General features: G+C 32.8%; 1 long non-coding RNA gene and 1 pseudogene across 27 annotated transcripts; one reads left to right on the forward strand and one right to left on the reverse strand.

Moving 5' to 3' along the window:
* Positions 1 to 960: 960 nt before the first annotated feature.
* Positions 961 to 22,104, reverse strand: LOC145588801 (trans-resveratrol di-O-methyltransferase pseudogene; annotated as a pseudogene).
* LOC145589559 (uncharacterized) lies at positions 3,394 to 16,770 on the forward strand. 27 transcript variants are annotated; one of them, XR_014101750.1, is made up of 13 exons: positions 3,395 to 3,648; positions 3,839 to 4,034; positions 4,231 to 4,595; positions 5,531 to 5,628; positions 5,773 to 5,820; positions 7,939 to 8,071; positions 8,495 to 8,624; positions 10,449 to 10,571; positions 10,644 to 10,745; positions 10,994 to 11,185; positions 15,085 to 15,356; positions 15,471 to 15,572; positions 16,369 to 16,770. It is a non-coding gene; the product is annotated as an uncharacterized LOC145589559 (long non-coding RNA). The 27 variants fall into 27 exon arrangements; XR_014101751.1 differs by having other exon boundaries at positions 16,431 to 16,770; XR_014101739.1 differs by having other exon boundaries at positions 4,231 to 4,346; positions 4,457 to 4,595; positions 15,085 to 15,572; positions 16,359 to 16,770.
* Positions 22,105 to 26,895: the final 4,791 nt, after the last annotated feature.

Consider the following 26,895-nt stretch of genomic DNA (forward strand, 5'->3'; position numbering starts at 1 on the left):
GCCTAGGGTATTTTTACCCAAATCACATTTGACTTTCATCAGCAAACTATTGCAAAACTGAAATTATTTTTACACTGATATTATTTTTCCAGAACTGAAATTATATTATCTGAATGAAATTAAATTACTGAACTTAAATTAATTTTACAAATCTTCTATCATCTTTCTTCTTTAAATTTAGGCCTTTAAAAATAAAACCAATTTAGTAAAAATAATTTCAATTGAGTAAAAATAATTTCAATTCAATAAAAATCAGTAACTTTAATGATGAATTTTAATAAAGAATTTGTATAAATAATTTCTTTTTAGCCAATACAATTTCAAGTTAGTAAAATTAATTTGATCAGTTCATGTGGGATGTTATTTTTGTCTCGACGTATAGTTTTAAATACTAACCTTAGCTTCTGTAAATTTCTACAACGATGCAACAAAGAGTCAAATATAACCATCAAATAAAAATAGATGGAAGGAGTATACAATTTTATGTGGCTTTTTTTTGCCAATTATAATTATATGTGGCTTTAACGTATTCGTCTCAATGTATAAATTCCAAATATTAATTAAAAAAATATTTTGCTTTATTAAATGCTTAAAAGATAACTAGCTAAGTAACTTTCAGTACAAAGCAAACTATTGAAAGCTGTAAGAAAAGAATACATCTACAATTTCCGTTTCTTATTACTTGTAACAAAAAAATATTTTTATATTTCACATATAGTAGCTGTTTATTATTATAAATAAGAAAAATAGAGGTAGTATTTAAAATCATAGAATAAGACAATCTTATGTCGTATTATGACATACATACACTCAAATAAGACAATCTTATGTCCTTTTATTAGAGTTTCATTTCTCTTTATTATGTAAGTAATAAATATTAAAAATAAGAGTCTAATAAAAGGACGAAGAGAGTATACATTTCCCATGAGTCCGTGCTAGACAGGATTCATCACCAACAACTCATATAGGATAAAGAACAATAACGGACCTCAAACCAAGTATAGGAAGGATCTTATAAACACTAAAACCAGCTTTAACAAATAGTTTTTTCCATTCTTCTTCAGTTCGTTCTTTTCCCTCTCCAAAAAGTGACATAATATGAACGTTAAATAATATTTTGGCATTTGAATGCTCTGAATTCTTAATTTGGGCTCCACCACAATATCAATGATAATCACCTTGACTTTTGCTAGGAATTGCCTCTTTGCATTGTTTTAGTATCTTAATGCAATTATTGTCACTCCAATTATGTAAAATCCACTGCATATAGTTGGTTAGTACAAACATTAGGCTCACGTTATTCGTGTTATTGATAATTTATTATATACTTCTATATATGGACAACAAAAGTGGATGTAATACGATCTACAAATGGCAAGGGGAAAGTGGGTTCTAATTTAAGGAACCTTAAAATATCTATATCTATCTATACTTTATCATATATTAAAAAGCGTTTTTAAAACGGAATATGTGCTACGTAACACCCTTCACACATTAGATATATGCTACATCACCTTTTACAAGATTATATGCCATATCAATAAAAATGCTTATTACAAGATTTGAACACACACTACTACAAAAAGGGGAATACACATTGCCTAAAATAGGGTATAGAGGCGCTCCTCTGAGGAGGTGCCCTATGTAAAGTCTACAGAACGCCTGTTTGAGGCAATCTACATCTAATAGAATATAGAGCGCCTATCTAAGATAACAACTCTCTATTCTAAGATAATAGCTCTGTATTCTATGTATAAAATAAAAAATAAATAAGATAACAGCTCTCTATTCTATGTAAAAAAAAAAAAAAAAAAAACTTTTATCAATAAACATAAATACTCCGTAACTTTTATTCATATTAGGGTAACTTTTTCTAATTTTAGGGGTAACTTTATAACGGATGTACAATATTTATTGTACATCCGATATATTTAAAAGTTTGTCGACTAAACAAATCCGTAAAAGAAAAATGAGTTGTTTGAGTTTCAATAATAAAATATAATGCTTTGTATACCGTGACAATATCTTTGGTCACAAATCGTTACCTTTATCATCATCTAACAATGTATTTTCACATAAGTTAAATTAAGTTCTTTTTAAAATGGTCATATAAATTTAATTAAGTTTAGATAAGATAATTTTAAACAAAATTAGAAGAACCAAACCATGTAATAAAAAATTGAAAGATTTGAATGATGCACAATATTTTAGAAAACCTACACCTAAAATGAAATTAACATAATCTACTATTATAAGACGGGGGAATATAAGAATGCAATTTTCAATTGAAAGGAATAGCAAATAAATAATAGGAAAAATTAGAAAAAATAATTCCAACTTTCATCAATTTTGGTAGAATAATCCCAACTTTCAATTATTTTGGAATAATCCGAACTTTAGGGGGGGTCTTCTTTTTCTTCAATCCCAAATACCGGTTACCAGTTGAATGGTTTTTTTTTTCTTTTTTATAATAAAAGTGACACGTGTCACGCGTTAATTGCTAAAAAAATACAAAAACAAAAAAAATTAAAAAAAACAAACAAAATTAAAAAAAAAACAGACAAACCCCAAATTCGGCCACCCACAGCCTTATCTCCAGCGGCTGCTGCTACACCCCCTCCCCTACACCGGTTTCCCCCCTCCCCCAACGCCGGTGATGCGACCCACCTTCCTTCTCTCCTTTTCAGCTGCCACCATTCGAAACTCCTTTTCCAGCCACCACCACCACTCGAAACACCCTTTAAAACTCTTCCTAACTCCCGAAAACCCCTAAACACCCTTCCCCCACCATCGAAAACCCAAGCCGCTAGGGTTTTCGACGATGAGGAAGTGGTTGTTGGGGGTTTTCGGGAGTGAGGGAAGGGTTTCGAATGGAAAATGAGGGGATTGGGGTGGAAGTGGGTCGAAACACCGGCACAGAGGGTTTGGGGGGAAACCGGCGCGCTGTTTGGGCAGGGGAAGGGAGGGGTTGGCGCGGCTGGCAGTGGAAGGTGGTGGGGGTTACGGTGGTCAGATAGGGGAATAAGGGTTTTCTGGGTTTTTTTAATTATTTTTTTTCTTTTTTTTTGGACCAATTGCAGCTTGACACGTGGCATATAACCTATTACAATAGGTCATTGACTTTTGTTGACCGGTTTGGGATTGAAAAAAAAGACGACCCCCCCCCCCCCCCCAAAGTTCGGATTATTCAAAAATAATCCAAAGTTAGGTTATTCTACCAAAATTGACGAAAGTTGGGATTATTTATTCTAATTTTCCTACTAATAATTATGTTATATTGAATCTACACTCTTTAAAAAGAGAGAAGTTTGGCGGAACTGTTCCTTATGAATAGTAGGCCAGTGCACGGACAAAATTACCCTCAGTTTGGGGTTTATTCTACGTTTGTGCCATTTTTGCTTTACCCTCATTTCCTTTCCACCTCAACTTCATTTTCTCTCTCCTCTAATGTAGCGTGTACTCAATACTCTATCATCTCTCACTTTCATTGAAGCGCTTTCACTTTCTCTCTACTCGTGTACTCTGAGATTTCTCACTTCCATTGAAGCGTGCTGTGAGTTTTTTCAGTTTATTGAAGCTAAGGTTTGATTCCATCTTTTGATACTGCAATTAGAGTGGGATTATTTTTCAATTGGAGCTTAATCGAAGGTATTCTCTCTTACCCTTCAATTTTTTCAAAAAACTTCATATATTTTGTAGAGATTATAGATAAGGTGTTACCTATTCTGATTAGGGTTCCACGATTTCAGAGCTTTGTTTGTGGGGTGGTTGGTAGATCTAGGGTTTTTACTAACAGATTTCATTTTTCATATTCATTTTCAATTGTGTTTGATTTTAGGGGTTTTAGGATATAGGGGTTTCCAATACGTTTTGTTAGTTGTCGGTCTGCAGCAAGAAGATGAGGAGTTGTGAAGATTGAGGCTGTAGCTCTGGTAATTTGATCAATCTCGATATTGAGGGTTTGATCAATCTCAATTACATACCGCAACGTGATTTTGGTAATGGCGGTTAGGTGGTCGATTTTCAGAGAAAAGGTACGTTGTAGCGATTTCAGTTGATGAATTAGGTTAGGTTTACAATTTTGTTAACGAAGTGGTGTGTCATTTGATTACCTCATTTGGTTAGTGATATTAGTATTTAAATTAATTAATTTATGAGAGTTTGGTTACTGCATTTTTTGGGTTTATATATGTAGATTAATGGTTTTGTGTCGTTTGACTATGTTTACAGGTGTTTCTATTTTCGGCATGCGGCAGTTAGCGGGCATTCAAGTTTCCAGTCGCAATTGCTAATTGTGCTTTTCTGGTTGTTTTGATTTTTTTTTTTTTTTTTTTTTAGGAATAACAGTAAGTGGGTTTTAAGTGCTTCATTTGGTTAATTGCTTTTTAGCCTTTTGAACTTATGCTAAACTATTATTTTAGAGCTTGATGACTGCACCATTTGATTATGTTTACAGGTTGTACTTAAGTTTTGACATTGACTGTGCACCATTTGACATTGAAGTTTATAGCTTTTCTTTTGTATGGACCACGTAGAATAGGAAAATCATACTAAGCCAAGGTTGTTGAAATTGAAGCTGACTCAACATTTTATAGGTATATATTGTGCTTGCACTTATGTGATTTATCTCATTAAGATCTATGTTTTAGTTGTTTTATGTTCTTTGGAGAACTTGACTACTTTTTGGTAGAGTCTAGCATTTTTAGCTTTTTGTTTACTTAGTATGACTTTCACATTTGTCAATGTGCAACTTTAGACAATTAATATCATTGTATCAATAAGTAAAAATTATGATAAGTTGATATTTTCCTAATTCAAATCACAAATGATGGCCAATGGGTGTGTCTTGTTAATATGGTCAAAATGAAGAGGTTATAATGAATTAAGTCATAGTTCATCAAGTGTTGACTGGTTTCTGAATTAATGTACTAGCTCCTATATGGTAAACATGCACATAAGAAATAACCCTCTTAAATAGTCTTTAACTACTAGGATAAGTTCTTTCCTCAACCTTGCTATTTGGGATTAATAATGGGTGATTTTTATTATTATTGTTCTAACTCCTTCTATTGAAAACAAATATAGTGTTTTTTTTTTAAAAAAAAAAAAAAAATTTTACAAGTAATGGTTCTCCCTCTATAATTAAAATGGCATATATATAGTCTCTCCAGGTGCAATTTAAGAGCTAATGAACCTTGCATCTTGTATCTTCGGCTCACTAGAATACAAAGTAAAAGACAGGAAGGATCTTAGTTTTTTCTGCTCATTTATTGCATATGATCTATTTCCTATTTTCTTGTTCTCGTCGTTAATGTTTACCTCTGGCTTAATGTTCGTCTTTGTGCCACTATTTAATTTTAATTGCTTTCCGTTTGCTTTTTGGCTACAACTGCATCATCCAACATGTGTTGAGTTATGCGGTATCAACTAGAATCTAGCAACACGTTAGTTCTACTCAAGTGTGTATTTGATTTTAGGGATTTTAGGATAAAGGGGAATCTAATGTGTTTTGTTAGCTGTTGGTATGCAGCAAGAAGACAAAGAGACGGGAAGATGGAGGCTGTAGCTTTGGTGGTTTGATCAATTTCAATATTGAGGGTTTTGGTTGGGATGGACTTATTAAATAAGGTATGGAGCAAATTAAAGGTTAGAGTTTCAATTATGAATGACATTTACCCTCATTTCCTTTGTTCATCATCAGCCGTACTCTTCAATCTAACTCTTTCCTGTTTTTGCTTTCTTGTTTTTTCTTCAATTTTGCGCGATTTTTAGTCAGAGATTAGAGAAACGGATAGATAATTTTATCTCTTCTTCTCTAAGGTATGATCATCTTTAATTTTAATTTTGAATATTAATGTTTTAGCTTGATTTAGGGTTTTTTTTATGTTTTTTTTATTATTATTTTTTTTTTTATGAATTATATATGTTGGATCTTTAAGATCTGAGTTAATCTGATAAATTGTTTAGGTTTTTTTAGATTTTAAGGGAATGGCGTTGAAGAGGGGTTTTTTTTTTTAACAAACTCAAGGATCTACAAAAAGATCCTCTGACTTACTGCAGTGCCGTTGTGTCGGTATATATATATATATTGTAATGCACTGGCTTTTTTGGGATTATAATCTGATTTAATAATGTAAGTAATTGAAGATTAAAGCTTGGATTTGATTGATAATATGGTTGAAAGGTTACAAAAGATAGGATAATAGCTTAAGGCTATCAATCTTCAAAAGTGAGTTTAGCTCACAACTCTCCAAAAGTGACTTGAGGTCACAACTCTCAACAAGTTTCATCCAATTTTTTGCCTGCCTACCTTCTTACCCTTACCTCTCTATTTATACTAAAGACTACTAACCCTAATAAGCTAAAATTACTAAAATTCCCATACTATCCCTCTAGGTTAGTCTATTACATATATATATATATTTTTTTTTTTTTTTTTTTTGTGCTTCAATTTTTAAACATAAACATGCTTTTCATCCTCTTAATAATGGAGTCACTTTAGTATACTCTAAATTACAATCAAAATTCTGGATTGGTCGATTAACTGACCACCCCTCCATTAGACACAAATCATGTTTTTTTGATTTCATAAATTCTATTAATTTAGCGAACATTTATGAAATCAGAAATGGCCCTTCTGATTGATTTATGAGATTCTGATTTTATAAATGGGAATTCTGATTTGATAAACTCTATTAAATTTTGTTATTTGCTCTTATTTTTGGTTGAGCTAATATGATCGTTTAGTAATTATGATTTTTTTGTTTTCGTTCTTACTTTTGGTTGAGCTACTCTTTACTAATTACAAATTTGCTGAGTTATCCTTCGATCATTTACTTTTAGGGTTTTATTAAAGAAATTTATAATTCAGAAATTGGGTTGATTGTTGTATAGTTGTACCTTGTGCAGTGTTGCGTCTTGCCCGTGTTGATGCTGATTAATCCAATTTAGATTATTAAAATCCATGACGTTGAAAACATACTCAATTAAAGTTAGTTTATTATGAATGAGACTATGGCAGAATTATGAACTGTACTTTAATTCAATTTCGTATTCAAATTGAATGACAGAATAAGGAAAACTTCATCACACACACACATTAAAATCTAAATTAAATATATTAGATCCCATGTCTTTGTTAGAGTTTGATTGAACACTTTCATTTAAATTTTTTTTGAGGTTTGGAGCTCAATTGATTTGAACAAATAAATTCCAGGTTGGCCTTTCTTTCGTTTCACTTGTCGTATCTATTTAAATTTGTGTAAGGTCAGTGTGCTGCCGGTTTTACCCTCGGCTTGAGATGTTGTTTGCGATTCTGCCATTGAACAGTTTTTCCCATTTTCTTTCACCCTCATCTTCGTCTGTCCTTGCATTCCCGAAACCCCTCTCCATCACTCATCCATTTCCGTTCTCTCTTCCTACTCTCTTTCTCTTTCCTCTTCTATTTTCCTTCCACTTTCAGTCTTCCATTGAAGCTTACTCCGAGTTTTCCATTGAAGCGTGCTTTGAGCTTTCTATCCTCCATTGAAGCCAAGGTAAGATTGATTAAGTGTGAATTTTTATAGTAACGGAAATTCTGATTTTTTTATGAATTCGGTAAAGGGGGTTTTAATTTTTGTTAAAAATTTGGGAAATGGGGTTTTGAATGTTGTTGAATTTGGGTGTTATTTTTTGTTGTTTTCTTTGATTCTTTGATGATACGAGCTTTGTCGGTGCTAAATTATGGTTTTAAATGTGATTTCTAGGTTGGATTTTTGTGTTGAGTTTGGGATATGTGCTTTTCATTTTGTTGAATTTGGGAATTAGGGTTTTGATTTTAGTTCGCAATGAGAATTGGGGATTTGTGGGTGTTAGTTTTGGGTGATTGTTTGAGCTTTGTCGGTGCTAGATTATGATTCTTGATATGATTTCTGGGATGGGATTTTGGTTTATGTGCAGATTTTTGGATGTGAGTATTTAACACGGCCGTTAGGTTGGGTCTTTGTGAGCTTTGTTGTTCTCTCTGTATCAAACCCAGTGAAGAGCAGTTTTTTTCACAATGATATTTATTTTCTGGGATTTATGCGAACAGGTAGTAAGCTTAAAGCTTTTTACTTTGTTTTGTTTGATGGGGCTGCTTTAATTTTTGTTAAGTAATCTGTATTCGTCAATCTCACTACTTTCATGTTTTTTCAAGCTCAGACAAGTAAAATTAACCATACCTGCCAAGAAAATTCATTTAATTTTCCATAGGAATATATGTTAGGTTATGGCTCTTTCATATCTTTCTAAATATTTCACATGTGAATCCGTGAGAAAAATCACTCCCATCTGTGCTCAATTTATCTTGTGTTTTTTCTTTTATCAAAGGTGCTTCTTGGGGTCTCTTTGATTTTGATATGAAAGTTAGGAAGTCAAAAAATGAATTAACAAATATGTTGATTTCTACTACCCTTGATTTGGTAATTTCAGTGTTTCATCACAACGCTCTAATTATGTTGGTTATTTTGCTTAGTTATCTAAATCTGTTAGTAGGTGAAAACAAATCAATTTATGCTCAGGAGTCCTTAGATGTCTGCAAATATTTTTGCCAGCTTCCAATACTCAAACAAAGTCAGTGACAACATTTGCCCCCATTAACCCTGGTTCGTATTCTCTTCTTGTATTCCTTTCTCTCCATATCTCTCTTTCATTCTCTGTCTTTCTCTTACACAGAGGCACACACATTTGGACTCAATCTTTCAGTAATCGAATACTAAACAAAAGTATTCTGTGTTGAAACTGTTTCAAGTTGGATTTGGACCTGTTATTCTGTGAAAGTATAATTCCCTCTGTCCAATTAGCACCTATGTGAAAGTTAAAAGTCAACTGTTGTTCCTTGCATTATTATATTTGACTACTTTTGCTGTAGTACATTTGTATGTGAAGGTCACAATTTTTGTGAGAAAATGAGAGGTTCCTGGTATCTTAACTTTTGAATTAGTTACCTCAAAGCTAGATTATCGAATTATTGGTTTTAATAACTAAGGTTTCCCCAATAATCTTGTTAAATTAATTGTCAGTTTAGTTTATTTAGGGTTCTTCTAAGCTGGCTTATCGAACTGTTGGTTTTAATGGTTGAAGCTATGAAAAATTATAATGAGCAATTTGATGGTAAGATTTTATAATGTTATTATAGCAAGAATAATAACATTATAAAATCTTACCATCAAATTGCTACGACTTTCTTGAAACAATAAAAATATAGGTTTGAAATCTTTAATACTTTTTTCTATAATAATATTTTTTATCCGGGGAAAAGCTATATCTTACATAGGTACAAAATAGTATTTTTTATCCAAGAATTTAACATTTTGGCATATCTTATAATAGTTTTTTTCCCCTCTGCTTGTACGAAGTATTTTTATCCAATGTAAAATATCTTGTTATAAGATATTAGTATAGTAGCTTTTGCATTATACTACATTATAATTTGTAAGATATTGGTATTGCTTATCCAAAAATTGATATTGCTGAGAAAAATCTACACTATCTTCCATCTTTATCCAAGCAAAAGCTTTCTATATGGAAAATTCTTGTAACAAATGCTAGCTTGAAGTGAGTAAAATGCCTTATAAGTCTTAATTGTATTTGAATGGACGGATGGAGTACTAAAGAGAGTTGAGCTTTTATGGTCTTTGTCTTCTTTCCTATATTGAGTTGGGCTGAAAATTGTGATCAGGATGCTACTTCTTTCCAATACAGAATGTTAAGATGTAGCCTGTGACATGGGGGTTTACAAAGGTGGAGTTAGTAATTCATTACAAAATTTCTTAATTTGAATCTTTATGCTGAGTGAGGCAATCTAAATCATTGTGCATATATTTTAAGTCCAATACGAATGGAAATATAGTTAGATTATACTACGTACATAGGAATAACACACAACTCAGACAATCAAACACTTTACTGTCTTTTGAAGTACTTGAACATGAGATTGTAGTTGCATCTATAATCCTTATATTTTTGGATTTGTGCTGTTATAATTGTAAGTTGTGTTTGACGTTGATGTTAGAGCACTTGGAGGTATGTATTATTGGCAAAAATTCTATTAATTAGTAAACTTTCTTAGCTTTGTCCTCCTTGAGCAATAGTGATGTAATCACCCACAAGCTTATCACTATGAAAGATGTCACTAAATTGATACGACTTTATGTGATTAGTCTGAGTTTCTTGTGGGGAAATGGTAGTTATAAGAAGTATTTTAAGATGATTTAGTACTCTCTGCAATAATTTTTTTCGTTAATTCCAGTGTGGGTACATGTGGGCTTCAAACAATATCCATGGATTATGAGCTGCTGCTTTCTGTGTTTATGCTTTTCTAATTTTTGTAGAGTTTTTGCTACTTTGTATTTTGATTGAACACAATCAATGCTCACGGGGCATTAAAATAAGTATTCTGTTCTGAATATGTGTTTTTTCCTTTTTAGAATTATGTACGGAATTGGAAGGATGAGTTTGGCTACATATTTGCTGACATTTTGAAGCAAAGCAAAGTATAAAAATTAAGGCATGAGATTTGATCTCAAGGCTTGGACAGCTGATTCTGATAGGTATAGCTGATTATGTATGAGAATGATCATACTTTGTATTTTTGGTCTGCTGACTTCTTTGTTAAATTTCAGAGCAAAAGAGGAGATCGAGTAGAAGGAACGAGTTCAGGCTATTCACCCTCTTATGGAGTGTGCTGCAGAATGTTAACCTCAGAATCCTCACCGTTCAAATAGGTAAGTTTTATCTTTAAGAGTTCATCTTTTGAAGATAATCCTGAAATTAAGGTTTCATCTACTCTACAGAAGGAGCCTTTTGAAAACTCCAGGATTTATGTCCTGATTGTGTCATTATAGCTCATTTTAGGTATTCTGTAATATATTGGAGCACACCTCATGTTTATAGCTCTTTAAATCTCTTTACGCTCTTCTAGGCTTCTACTTTATTCACACTTATGACCATAGGATCGCCATCAACTTGACAGTTGGAATCCTACCTCATGTTGGCAATTTTACCCACATTGGAGGCTTTATATCAGGATTTCTATTTGGGTTCATGTTACTTTCACGCCCTCGATTTGGGTGGTTGGAGCATCACAAAATGTCGGAACATCCAAACATGCACGTGTGAAATTCAAATACTTGTCATATGTATTGGTGTTACTACTTCCTGCTGGGTAAGTCTTTTCACTTTGATAAAAGTCATGATGAATTATTTTTTCAAAAACTTTTAATGATGGGTGTAGATTCTTTCTTAGAGATCATACATCATGTAGTTATATACATATGCCTTGTTTATGTCTTCTGTAAACTTTTAATGTTAGTTACATGTACTTTATGCTTTCTTCCTGATGACACTTAATAATAAATGACCTTTTAGGTGCATCCTTTTAATTGGCATTAGCAAAGGAGTTAAATTTGCTATTAGATTACTGATCGTACGCTTTAAAACATTGTATCACAAAGCTTTAAAATAAATACTCAGTACAGCCAACTTGATTACCTACTATGAAATTTTCAATGTTCCATAAAGCAGTGCCTTTTATGAGATGTTGTGACGTCTCTTATTAGTATGAAATTTACTTATTATATATTGCCTTTTTGCTTTACCATTCTAATTAATATCCGTTGTTTTATTAATCCAGTCTGTGTAGTGTACCACCCTTTCTTTAATTATATTATCATATTTTTGTTTGGTTAAAATATCTAGAATATTTATTTCTGCCCATAAAAATTATGGTGGTGGACAGACAGAAAGATTTAGAAGTATTGTAGGAGCTCATGTGATGAAGGTGAAGAGAGAAAAGAAAAATTTTACTTGAAATAGAAACATGTTATGAAGTGTACATACCGGGTTATGTAAAGGAGCTGATAATATTTGAATGGATGAAAAGAGGGGTGAAATGAACAAAGGTCATGGAACATATAATATTGAGTTAATCAACTCAATTTTTTGATTATATTGATTATAATATTGTATTTGATTATACAAAGGTCACTTGTATAATATTGTTTTAGCCCTAAAATGAACAAAGGTCACTCATCATATAATCCCAAAATAAATTTGAGACCCAGATTAACCTAATATTTGAGGGATGAAAAGAGGGGTGAAATTAAGAATGGAGTTGGTAATTTGTTGTTTCTTTTTGTCAAAACTGCAAGTGTTTGGGAATCACTCAAGGATTGATATGGGTGTTCTAAAGTGTCAATGATCTATGATTTTCGTTTGATCTTAAAAGAATATTATGCCCAGAAGGAAACTGGTATCCGAGAGCTTAATATTCTGCTATATTTGTTGGTTTATCCAGGCAAATTTTTGGGTATTTTGCTGCTATATAATTCTCAGCAGATAAAGTGTAATACATACCTTCAGCTGTTGTGTAATACTTTCTCTATAGTTAGAATCTAATACATGCCTTCTGTTGTGTAATGCTTTATCTGCAGTTAGAATGTAATACATACCATCTTATGTTGTGTAATGCTTCCTTTAAATCATGTACGAGAACTATACTTTGTTCAAGTTATGATGACTTACATTTGATTTTTGGTTTTCAGAATAATATGAGCACATGTTTAGTATTCTTCGATTTTTAAAGGTGGAGCCATGGGGAAATTGGGCATGATACTCTTCTGCTCCTTTTCTTTTCCATATTTGGAAGATTGTTATATGAAAAATAGAAACTATTTGTTGATTAGTTTAGTAAAGTTGTTTAATGGAAGATTAAAACTTGTGCCTTCTAACAAATTTCTTTTTATTTTATTTTTATTATTTTAAGGTTGGATTATGAACTTTTGGAACTAAGTGAGCTAGGTATATATATATGCACTAGGAATTGACTATAAACTTTGCAAATTTATAAAAGAATGGAGAAAGAAAGAGTAAGTTCATTTTTAAGAGGCCATTTCTAGAGTGAAATTGAGGAGGATTATAAAATACATTAAATATAATTACTAAAGAAGGTAAAATGGGGTAGGAGGTAATTAGGATTAAACTAACTAAAGTGTTCAAACTGTAAAATAGGAGCTAGATGGAAGAAAACGTATCAAAAAGCTTCGAGGAAGAATGATAGGAAGGAGAAAAAAGATAGTAAAGATGGAGAAATATGCAAGAGAAGATACCAAACAATGAAAAGGAGGGAAAAATTAAAGAGAACTATAAGACGAGTGATAAAAAGAGAAGATGGGAGTAGGATCAAGTAGGAATTGACTTTATAAGCCAAACCTAAAATAGAGAGACATAGCAATAAATAGAAAAGCATTGTTAAAGCCATTTTTAAAGTATATTCGAGGAATAGATATTAAGCATTTTTACTTTGTATTTTTATTTTCTTTTCTTTAAATTTCATTGTCATTTGGTAATTATTTTGTTGTTTTTGCTTCTTTTGTTGCAAGGCTTACTAAAATGATGGCCACATAATTTTTTTTTTTTTTTTTTTTTTTTTTTTTTAAAAAGGATCAAAATGGCTACATAAGCTAATTACATTTTCTTAAGCTAATTTCTTAAGAAAAATCACTAGAGAGATAGATAGATTGATTGATAGAGAGAGAGAGAGAGAGAGAGAGAGAGAGAGAGAGAGAGATCATTTAACAAAAATAGTGATATCACTTAAGAAATTAAGTGAAATTAGCTTAGAAAAAAGTTACTAAATTCCATATATATATATATATATAGAGAGAGAGAGAGAGAGAGAGAGAGAGAGAGAGAGAGAACTTAATAAAGATCACTTAAGAAGAAAGACCATGCACTCAGGAAGAAAGAAAGATCATTCAAGAAGAAAGATCACCTAAAAAAGAACAATTAAGAAGAAAGATCAATTTAGAAGAAAGGTAACTTAAAAAAAGAAAGATCCCCTAAGAAAATAAAGAGACCACTTAAGAAAGATCATTTGATAAAATCAAGGCAATCATAGCAATTAGCTTAGAATAGTGAGAGAGTGAGAAAGTGACCACTTAAGAAAAATCACTTAAGAAAAAAGATCATTTAAGAAAATTGAGGAAATTATCTTAGGAAGAAGAGAGAGAGAGAGAGAGAGAGAGAGAGAGAGAGAGAGAGAGAGAGAGACCATTTACCAAATATCACTTAAGAAAAATCAGTGCAATCAAATTAGGAGAGTGAGAGAGATCACTTAAGAAGACTCACCAAAAAAATCTAGGCGATTAGCTTTGGAGAGAGATAGGAGACCACATGAAATATCACTAAAGAAAGTCAGTGCAATTAGCTAAGGAAAAAGGCTTGCTAATACGCGTGCGAGAGATAGAGATCACTTAAAAAATCATGGAAATAGCTTGAGAGAGAGAGAGAGAGACCTCTTAAGAAGGATCATTTAAGAAAATCAAGTCAATTAGTTAGAGAGAGAGAGAGAAACACAATTAAGAAGGTAGTTGGTAACCATGGGGAATTTTTCTAGATTTCATAGAAGGCATTGAATAAGAAGAAATTTTTTAGGATTGTTAGATGCTAAATTTATTGAATAGAATATGTTATATGAATTTCAGTTATTGAGTAAATAAATTGTGAAACTTTGTCACATATAAAAAATTGAAATTCTCTTAGACTAATCTTTAGTTTTATTCTAACTGTTTTAAATGATTGCTATAATTTTCTTAAGCGGTTGAATATGGGATTGGTTTCTAACTTTGATTTGAAAAAAGATACTTAATAATGGTGTTTTAGAGTTCATACTCTGTCTTATAATTTAGATAGGAGTTCATGATAGATTTCAAGTTTAATTGTATTTTAGAGTATTGTTATGTATGAGATCATTTCTGTTTTACGAGATTTGGTTTAATGGTTTTAGGTTTAATCTACAGTTGTACCAATTTGACACTAGTTACGAACAAAACACAGGTTATTGTCATGTCAGTACAGTTGGATTTAGGTTAGAAAAGTTACATTGAACTGCTTAACATAATTAAAGCAGTCACCAAGAAAATGCCAGAAGTTAAGAAGCAAGAGCATCAGAGGAGTACTTCTATTTTGATTGGAAATTATAATAAACATAATGAATAATAAAATCTCAAATCTTAAACAATAGCTGATATTGTTAACTTATGCTTTTGTTTTGTGTTGTGACAGATTTGTGATAGAATATGTATCCACATGATGAAAATGGAAATGGTAATTGATCAGCGGAAGCTTTGCCTCCGTCTCCACCTCCAACAGATTCCTCCAGATGTAGTACCAATTAAGGCTGAACCAGATCCGCACAAAGAAGAAACGTGTCCCTATGGCTAGATGCGGCAGTGGGATCAAAGGTCAAAAGATTCAGCTGCTTCGTTATTGCTTCAAACTGAATATTACTATTGTGGAGGGCCATTGCTTTCACTACCCTTGAAAATTTTCCACAGGTTACAATAGAACATTTAATCATATAACAAGATTAATCACTTTATACTATTTTGTTTGCATAATCAATTTTGTGATTATATGTAATTGCATGGTTTGCATTTGCTATTTTAAAGAGGACACTGGACCTAAGTTAGCTTAAGGGAGGGAACTCAAAACCAAATCCAAAAAGCACGGAAAGATCAACCCTACAGAAGATTATGGTTCTCTTATCAAGGGTAAGCCCCTTTCAGAATTCAGAATTAATCTATCATTTTTTTTTAAAAAAAAATTTATTTTTGGGTAATCAAGGAAAACTAAGTTATTTGCATCGGTTTCAGTTTGTATTACTATTATATGTTTTATTACATTTGCCGATGCTTCCTTGTCATGTAAGCCTACATGTTAGGGATTAGGTAAAAGTAATCATATGAGATTATGAGGTATTTTGTTAATTATCTACAGACTAAAGTAGTATAAATTTGCTGCTTTTGCTGAAATAATGATGCTTTTTGTAAGAAAAGAAGTAAGAAGAAACCATTTTTCCATCTGAAAAAATGGAAAGTATTTTGAAAAGTTGATAGTAATTTCCCCATAAGAAGCTCCTCAAGGAAACAAGTCCAAAACCTAAGGTCGGTTAATAATTTGATGTGTACAATTTAATTGGATATAATATGTTGTTTGCAAACACACATTGTTATTATATCAGACAAATATAAAGTAATGTATTTGGTTCAAATATAGGTAGATTTTTATCTCCTTATATTTTCACTTCAAGATATTTGTGAAGAATTTAGTCCAGAAACAATAACATTAGATGTAAAACTGTAAAAGAAATTAATTAATGCATGTCTCAGTAGAGCACTTACTTTACATTGGCATTGGGGCCATTCTCAGGTTTCCTGTTCTAAACATAGTTTTATCGTCTGTATTATCTGTGAATTATGGTATATTTTCTCCAATTTACCCCCTGTAATTTGCATAGTTTCTAAATCTTGTTATAAATAAATAATTTGTGCTGTTAGGTAAATCTAGGGAAATTTATGTTTGTCTGGTGAAAAGGCTAATGGCTTGAGCTGAAAAACCTTTGAGTTCAGAGAAGTAGAAAGAAGATTCTGAAGCAATGAGTTTCTTGCTTTGCAACCGCGTCAGAGTTTACTCCTATATTCCAATATTCCAGAAATAGCTAATCTTCTCAAGGGGGTTACTTTGCTGCAAGTTTGTGAGAACAAATGGGTTGCTGTGAGCCTAGATTTCCCAAATTGAGAAAGGAAACTAATGAAGTAATGATTAATTTATACTGTGTAACTTATATTTTTATCTGGAAATCAGTTAGATTCTTGGATAAATTTTCTGTAGCAGACATCTGATTGAAAAAAGACATTAAGACTTGTTTGTAACTTATAATGAAGGACTAGGTGTGAACCTTATTTTCTATGATGCAGTTTTCTACTGTTTCATATCATTATTTTCAATCGTCTGTGATTAGTCGTCTCTAATTGTCATCTTAATTTGAGGTGATGGAAGTATAATTTTAACCAAGAAAATATGAATAGTATGTTTGTTACTCCGTAGTTAACAAGATGGTGCTCCAAGCCCACCTCGTGCAATATTCTAGGTAATCATGTATACACCAGCATTGTACTGGTTTAAGGACAGTTAAATTTTATTCATCAATTTCTAATTGTTACAAATATGAAAAATGCTCTATTGCAGGTTACCTTATATTTGCCAATTTTCAAGTTAGGGTGATGGATTGATGAATTGAGAGTTCGATGGGTGTGCTTTCAACGTATTTTAGTTTGACGAATCAATGATTCATAAATTTACATATTTATACATAAACTATGTGAAGGTATTGTTTATATAGTTTAGTTTTTTTTTATATCGAGTAACCTATTATGATGCTAATATTATAATTTGTATACATCGCCTCTTTTGAGGTGATGTTGTAAAGACAAGATTTGAAATGGATGGATTTGTTTGATGTGAAATTATTTATTTTAGGATTATAATTTGAAAATTTTTTAAATTACCACCCAAAAATGTAACCATTTTTAAACTAGCCACCCGTTTAATTTTTTATTTTAAATTATCACCTCTTAAATTAAATAAATGCTCAGATTACCACCCATTTAAAAAATCCGGTGGATTTTCCGTCTGTGGGCCCCACCTAATGCTTATTTTGACCCTTTTGACTGATTTTTTTCCCCGATTTTTCTTTTTAAAAGTGCTCTCCTAACTTCAATTCAACATTTTTCTCTTTGAAATTTGGTAGAATTTGGTGAAGGAAATGTGAATTAAAGTTTAGAAAGCGTTTTTAAAGAGAAAAATAGGCGAAAAATCAGTCAAACGAGTCAAAATAAGTGTTAGGTGGGGCCAATAGATGGAAAATCCACCGGATTTTTGAAATGGGTGGTAATCTGAGCATTTATTTAATTTAAGGGGTGGTAATTTAAAATAAAAAATTAAACGGGTGGTTAGTTCGAAAATGGTTACATTTTTGGGTGGTAATTTAAAAATTAACCTTATAATTTAGATTTTGGCAATCAAAATTTATACTACTCTATTGCATACCTATTTATTTTGTAGGTTGGTTTCTAATACGGAGTGCATAATAGTCTATATAAATCTTTAATTTCTTCATATTGTTTTGCTCAATTTATGGAGCTGATTTCTTATTATTAAACAACTATAATTATTACACCATCCTGTTAATATCATCTCAACGAAATACATTGAATATTTTTGCAAATCATGCATTTGCAATATTTTAAGGAACTAAAGATAGGAAGAGAGAGATCATTAAAGAAAAACAAAGACAATTATCTTAGGGGAAAGAGAGATGACTTAAGACAAGAAAAAAAACTTAAGAAAATTAGGACAATTGGTTTAGGAAATAGACTTACTAAAATGCACGCGAGAGAGCGATAAAGACTACTTATGAAATATCACTTAAGAAAATAAAGACAATTAGTTTAAGAGAAAGAGATCACTTAAGAAAATAAAGACAATTAGCTTAAGAGAAAGAGATCACTTAAGAAAGATCTCTTAACAAAATCAGGTCAATTAATATAGGGGAGATAGAAGGGGGAAAGAGAGAGACCAATTAAGAAAAATCACTTAAGAAAATTAGGACAATTAGCTTTGGAGAAAAAAACACTTAAGAAGAAAAAAAAAGGGGGCAATAAGCTTAGAAAAGCACAATTATTAGCTTAGGAAAAGGTTTACTAAAATGCTTAAGAAAACACAATTAAATTAAGAAAACACAATTACCTTCGCTAAGAATAAGGGGCAAGCTAACATGTATTGCCTTTATAATATCAACAAAACCATAAAAACAATTTGGATATAATTATAATATCAACAAAACCAAAATTAATACTTTTAATACTATTTTTTAAAGTAACATAGAAAAGGAAATATTGAGTCGTTTAAGAGAAAGGAACCACTAAGAAAGATCACTTAATAAAATAAAAGAAATTAGCATAAGAAAAAGACTTGCTAAATGCTTGAGAGAGATCACTTAAGAAAGATCACTGAAGAAGAAAAATCATTTTTTTTGTGAGGAAAAATCGATGTAGAAGTTGGCCAGGATCACTTTTAAAAAAATAAAGAACACATAAGAAAATTAAGAGACCATTTTAAAAAGATCACTTAAGAAAATCAGGGTAATCAAGGAAATTAGCTTAGGGGAGAGAGAGAGAGACCACATAAGAGATATTACGTATCACTTAAGTAAGTTAGGACAATTAGCTTAAGAACACTCTTTTTATCAAGGAAAAAGGCTTATTAAAATGCCAGAGAGAGAGAGAGAGAGAGAGAGAGAGAGAGAGAGAGAGAGAGAGAAGACCACACAACAAATATCACTTAAGAATAACATGGCAATTAGCTTAAGAGAGAAAAAAAGAGCCCACTTTAAAAACTCAAGTCAATTAGCAATGGAAAAGACTTACTATGATGCTGGACCATTTTGGCTAATTACGTTTTCTTAAGCTAATTTCTGAAGAAAAAACACTTTAGAGAGAGTGAGTGTAAGAGAGAGAGAGAGAGAGAGAGAGAGAGAGAGAGAGAGAGAGAGATCACATAAAAAAGATCTCGGAGAGAAATTAGGGCAATTAGCTTAGAAAAGGGAGGGAAAGGAAGAGTGAGTGAGAGAGACCTCTTAAAAAAGATCACCTTAGAAAATAAAATAAAATAAAATAAAGGCAATTAACTTAAAATAGAAAGAGAAGGATCACTTAAGAAAATTAGGACAATTATCTTAGAAAAATACAATTAGCTTAGGAAAAGGCCAGGCTTACTAAAATGTGTGTGTGTGTGTGAGAGAGAGAGGGAGACACCATTTAAGAAAGATGACTCAAGAAAATTAGGGCAATTAGCAATAGAGAGAGAAAGACCACTTAAGGAAAATAGCGCAATTGGCTTCGGAAAATAGAGGGTACACAACAACAATGAGGAAGAAGATATATGAATTTACTTAAGACAAGTGATAAAAGGATAATAAAATGAATTGACTCTATTATTAACATTAGTTAATTTAATAAAAGAGTGAATTATTGTTAAGGAAAATCTTATTTTGTATTAGTAAAAAATCAAACTTAGCATGCTTTAGTTTACTTCTTTCTAATATGATGATATAAGTTACTTGTTTTTGTTTTTCATATGATGATTTTTATGAAATTAGTGAGTGTTATCAGACTTAAATTTTTTTGAAAAATTGTTATTTTGGACAACACATCAAATTATTGAAAATCTAGCAAAAATTGTAAATTTAAATTACTTTTAATCATAATAATTTTAATGCATACATAGTTTAAACACTTTCCAAACAATAATTGAAGCATAGCTTGGAGAAGGCCATTTGCTTTTCTAGGTTTCAATGTTTCTTTATTACATTGGCAGTAATAATTTAAATACATACAAATTTAGACACTTCAAAAACATAATAAACATGTAACAATACCACCGTATACATAATTTACGGACAATTATCACCACCATTGGGGGACTGTGCGCGAAGCGCACGGGGCCACAACTAGTTTTCAAAAAAAAAAATAATAACAACAAAGGTGTAAGTGTAGCCATTATAATGTGGGCAGGGATAAAAGAATTACACGTCAATTATTACTCTCATCGTTAAAGATAATAATAAGTGTCCATTGGTACATTAAAATTTCACATTGGTTAAGTATTATACCAATATGAGATCTGAAAGAAACAATTGTCTTGTTGATACTCTTTTTAGATCGTATACTATACAATTATTCTACCAATTTGAGGTTAAAAAATATTAATAGTGGATATTTTTTAGGAAAATTTGTTGAAAACCATCTTATAAAAATCAATTTTTGTTGAAAACCATCTTATAAATTTTTTTTTGTCAAAGCACACGTGTTTTAAATTTTTTTTTTGTTGAATCCCACCACTTTTCGAATTTTGACTATTGATTGACATTTTCAGCGTTGATTAGCATATGTACCTCACGTGACTTACTTAACCTCACTTTTCTATTATTTTCCCCCCTTTTTTCCTTCATTCATTCCCCCTTTGTCACTTACATTTCCGTGCAATTTTACAAAAGGTTATAAAAACCAAATTATGATGAAGAGGAGTGACGAAGAGGGGAATGAATGGAGGGAAAGGGGGGAAAATAAAAGAAAAGTAGAGTTAAGTGGGTCACGTGAGGTGCACATGTTAGTCAACGCTGGAAATGTAAGTAATTAGTCGAAACCCGGGGAAATGGTGGGACTTAACAAAAAAAAATTTAAAACAGGTGTACCTAGACAAAAATTTTTTTAATACAGGTGTGTTTTGACAAAAAAAAAAAAATTTTAAAAGATGGTTTTCAACAAAATTTGGTTTTTATAAGATGGTTTTCAACAAATTATAATATTTTTTATTTGGACAAACTCTTGATCATATAGACTTTAGTTTCATCTAGTCCAAACTCCAAACAAATTAAAAGAAAGATGTAATAAGACAACTAGCACCTCACCTTAAAGTAAGACAACATCAGCAAAAGGGACGTTCATAAACATATCACCAGCCACATACACCACGTTACTATTATCATTCCCTTGTAATCCCTCAACCACATGCGGCTGGTCAAGTACAGTACATACCAACGATGGATAGGCCTCGGATATGGCCTTAGCAGTCATCCCATTGCCGCCGCCAACGTCAACCAATAATCCCTTGAATTGTTTGTTTACCACCAATAAGCTCGTAACGAATCGAGAGTCACATTCCATAGCATGATTAAACAACTCGTTGAACTTTGGCTCATGTAAAGCTTTTTCCCAAAACGTCTTTCCTTGAGAAATTTGGAAAGGAGATTCAGATTTAACGTCATTTTGAAACCAACTAGTTAGATGACTAGATGGTTCAGTTAGTAAGGATAGTACTGTAAGAGCAAAGGGAGTTTGCGAAAGAGGGTGATCTTTCAACAAAAGTTGGGAGCTCAATGTAAGAACAAATCCTTCTTCCCCGTGGGCTATAGTTTTCATAGAGAAGAATTTGGAGGATACAAGAAGGCGCATTAAGAGCGAAAGAGAGGTAACTTTGTTAGGGAGGATAGGAAGTGAATTGGCTAGCTCTTTAAGAGTCTATTGGTTTGGCATTTTTATGAATGGTGTCTGGAATGCCTAGTTCAATTGCACATTTTAAGGCCATGAATTTAAGAAAGTAGAAGACATGACTCCATATATGAGCTTGTGCTTCTAGTAGTTGCTCTTTTGCTTCTTCTTCGGCGTATATGGTTGGATCCATTAGTTCTATAATTTTTTTTAAAATTTTTTTTTTTGGAAGGTTTGATGGTTAAATGGTGGTGTAGCTTTAACAGCTTTATGATGGTTTAGTTATCGGGATATAAAAAAAAAAATTAACATGCCTTTTATTAATAATAGCAATGTTGGTAGTTCCAAGTTTATGAGTGTACGTCTTGTGTTATTAATATATCTTTAATTACAAACATTTTTTTAAAAAAAAATCGGGTACATAATAGTTATTGATTTTTTTTTTTTTGGACGGTAGTTATTGTATGTACTCTTAAAATAAATGAAAGTTACATCAATATGTTCAAAAGTTACCTAATATAAATAAAAAAGGGGTTTTCTACATGGTACCCCCAAACTATTGCATTTTCTATGTTGTGCTCTTCTAAATCCAAACTTCTACACGGTGCCCACAAGTTTTATGTATTGTTTTATATATGTCTTTCATAAGCTGTTTTGTTAACGGTAATTAACTTGTCGTTAAGATAACCACCAACCTTAGTTAATTACTACTTAAAAATTAAAGGACATAAACTACAAAGTTAAAACCCCATTTTGATCAAACCTCTCACATTCCATCTCTCGTGCGCCCATATTTTATTGAGAATGATTATCTCATTGAATTCCTAATTGTTACAAATCCTAAGATTTTTGCTCAGAAATTTGAAGCTAATAAGGATCGATTAATATCTACAATAACGAGGAAGTACTAATATAGTGTTGTTATGAATTTGCAAATGCATAACAAATACTAAGATATTAAAGGTCACATGGAAAAGAGAGAAAGGAAGAAAGAGAAAGATGTGTGGGACCACTTCTAATTATACCACTAAAAGTTTATATAATACCATTAGTTATTTAGTGATACTATATATCCACGTTGTTAGTACCACTGAATGCATACATAGTACCACTGAATGCATACGTAGTATCACTGAAATATTCAATGGTACTATTTGATCACTCAAAGATACTATTGATCACTCAATGGTACTATTCTAAAATCAAGTACTAAATTACGTGCAATTACACTCTCACCCCTCGTTATGCAATTGTTCTTGCATAAGGGGGTTCCCTTTAAACAACTCTACAATAACATATCCAAAATTATTCTTTGCTTTTTTTCGATCAAAATTTTGGTGTTCTTCATTCAGGCTAAGGTATGATTGAATAACTTCATCCTGAATTGATAATTAATTTCTTGTTATTTTCTATGTACAATAATTAAAAATGATTACATTAACTAAAAGAGTTGGTAAATTTCATACAAGTAATTCCCTTTTTTTTTTTTTTTTTTTTTTTTTGGTAGAAAGAGAACTAGATTAAATAACCATAACAGTCATACAGTTCACAAGCCTCAGATAACACCACCATCTTCAGCTAAGGCGGGTTCAAAAGTGGTGTGTTACCACCCAAATTACATACTTGGTTACCACTAGAGATAAGTTTGCTGCCAAATAAAATAGTATTGCTATTACAATAATCACTACACGAAGCAGGAGGCAAAATTAGCACACAAATGTTCAAAATGTTATCAAATTTCCAATCATTCCTAGAGGAGGGTGTTAGATGCCGCATAGCTTGCTTGGCTACCACATTTGCTTCCTTTGACTTGGTCTCTAGGCCCCTTGAACAACTTTTCCCTTGGTATCTTGCTTAACACGTCCCTGCAAAACAGATAATGGTTCCCCATTTCATTAAAGGCCTTGTTTTGCTGATTAACTCCATTTACTGCCCTCTGACAATCAAATATTATGTGAACTCCCTCCGTCCAAGCCTTTTTTTGATGGCCCAGGCAAAACCAGTAGAGATTGCCATTGTTTCCGCCATTAAGGCTGAGTTTGCCTAAGTGTCTAATGCAATGCCTTTAACCCAATTTTGATGCTGGTCCTTGCAAATACAAGCAATGCTAGTGGCAAAACTCTGTTCCTTAAAAGAAGCATCAACTATTATGTACAGGCTAGGCCCAAGCTAACATAAATGTTTTGGCTGGTGATGGTGGTATTGTTGGATGTTGCAGAACCAGGGCCACGCAAGGATAGCTTAGCAGCCTAAGCTTTTCCAGCAATCACATGGTTAAGGATAGGGGTAGATTTTCTATTAAAGACCCATTCGTTCCTTCTTAACCAGAGTCTCCAAGTTAGCAAAGCAAAGGTTTGGTTCCAAGGTAAATTCAGGAAGGTGTGGTCAATGGTCAACTTAAGTTTAGTGCACAACCAATCAACAGTATCTATGGCCTAGGTGGTGTCAGGAGGTTGGACTAGATACCAGAGCTCCTTAGCTCTGTTACAATCCCTATGAACATGACATATGGTTTCAGGGGTACCAGGAAAAAAACTGCAAGATCCAGAGGTTATGATATGCCTAGAATGGAGGTGGTCTGTAGTAGGTAACCTATTCTATAAGCCTAACCAAAGGAAAAATTTGACTGAAGGGGGAATGTGAAGTTGCCAAAGCTTGTCAAATATGGGCATGGATGTGTGGTCATTTTGATTCTGCCACATCCTCAGATAGGCTATTTTGGCATTTAAAAAACTCATCTTTGCCTAAGGCAGAGAAAATCTGGTCATCCCTAAAGTAAGGAGGACCAAACTATAGATGTGATTTGAAATATTAGGAGGGAGGCCATGGAGACTTGACAAATTAAAATTCCCATCGGTGATGATGGAATTAATATTTATAGAGTCATCTCCCTCCTTAAGAGGCCCCTGAATGAGAGATCTGAGACTCCCTAGGCCTGATAGTTGTCCCACCAGAGTGAGCATTGGTTGACTTCTCCAATGGCCCATTGAGAGAAAGAAGTTATAAAGTCCTAACCTTTTCCTATGTCCTGCAATATATGGGATCCATTCTTGAAAGCTGTAGTGGTTTGTCTGGCACAATACTTCTCTCCAAGCAGAGTGGCTGAGAGATTGGTGGAGTTTTGCATTTTCCAGCCAAGCTTTGCCATGGACACAAGATTTTGCAAATGATTAAGTCTAAACCCCATATCCCCCCATATCTTTGGGATAACATATTTTATTCTAAGCAAGCAGGGGATTTTTTTTTTTTTTTTTCAGGGGGGAACCCTAGAAAAAATCTGTTACAGATTTGATCAATGATAACAGATAATTTTTTTGGGAGCATGGTAGTCTGCATGGTGTAAGTTGGAATGGCAGCAAGAGTGGAATTGATGAGCGCTGATATATTAGCTTTGGATAGATTTTTAGCTTTCCAAGAGTTTAACTTAGAGTTGAGTTTTCTTGGTGATATATATGACTGAGTTGAGAGAATGAGGGTCTTTTATAAGTGAGAGGAAACCCTACGTAAGTACCTAAGTTAGGGCTCTCATTAATGCTAAGAGAAGAGCTGAAGAGGTCTTTGATGAAAGGGGAAGCATTTTTGGAGAAGAATAGCTTGCTCTTGATAGGGTTCATGCATTGACCAAACATATCCCAGAATTTGGACAGAGTAGTTTGGACACTAGCAAGGGTAGAGGGGATGCCTCTTCAAATAGGAGGAGGTCATCAACAAACATGAGATGGGATATGGGAGTGTTGTTATTCCTGATTCTAAAAGGTTTCCAAGACCCTCTTAACAGGTGGATTCAATGAGGAAAGATAGATAATTCATGCAGATGATGAAAATTTAAGAAGAGAGAGGGTGTCCTTTCCTTATGCCTCTAGAGGCATTAAAGTTATTGGAGTTCACACCAATTACTTTGACATGAAACATAGGGTTAGTGATGCAATGCATGATGAGCTGAATAGAGTCAGAATCAAACCCAGTTCTAGTAAGGCAAAATTGGATGAAATCCCATTCTAACCAATCTTAGGCCTTTTCTAGATCAATTTTAAGAGTGAACCAAGCTTTTTGGTTACTTTTTTTCTTCATAGAGTGCAGGATTTCAGAGGTAGCTATGTAGTTATTCTCACACCCTCTGCCAGGTAAGAAACTACTCTTATTTAGGAAAATAATGGAATGGTGAACTAAGCTTTTTGGCCACTCTTTTTAGGTACCTATAATTAGGCTCATTATCATCAGTCCTGGATATGATTAAAGGAGTTATAGCACCTAGGTTGTCAATGAGGGTACCAGGGAGGTTGTTCCGATTTAGGTCCATAAAGTTTTTAAACCCATGGTGAAAGTACCACAAGGATTCCATCTTGAATTGTTTGGGTATAGGTGAGGGTGTGGTAATTGGGTCAGTGGAGAGAAGGATAGGGCAGTGATAAGAACTTTCTCTAGGAAGGTGCAGGACATTAGTTTGGGGGAAAGCTTAGATCCACTCATTGTTGATCCAAGCTCTGTCTAGCCTTTGCATAATAGGTCTGATTCTTCTTTTATTAGACTAGGTGAACTTATTGTAGAACTTTAGATACTCTAAGCGGAATTTCATGTAAGCATCTAAAAACCAAGGTCATTGCATAACACATAAAGAACATATATTTGTACCTTTGAAGCGTGATTCCACGTGCAATCGAGCAAGAACAATGGGAGATAAAGAACCCCAAGCGTGATTCCTCTACTTGGTCCACGGACACAGATTAAACCTCCACTAATGCTAGTTAGTCGTGATTAAAGAACCCCAAGCGTGATTCCTCTACTTGGTCCACGGACACAGATTAAACCTCCACTAATGGTAGTTAGTCGTGATTGAACGCTTTAATCAACCTTCAACGGAGAAGAGAGGAATGAATGAGCCACGAACCACCATACCACCACCGGCCACCACCTTGTGGCGTCCGTACCGTACGGGCAATGAGGGAGGATGAGAGAGAGGAAAGGCGTGTGAGAGAGAGATTAG

Source organism: Chenopodium album, chromosome 17 (assembly GCF_948465745.1).
Source record: "Chenopodium album chromosome 17, dcCheAlbu1.1, whole genome shotgun sequence".
Lineage (NCBI taxonomy): Eukaryota > Viridiplantae > Streptophyta > Magnoliopsida > Caryophyllales > Amaranthaceae > Chenopodium > Chenopodium album.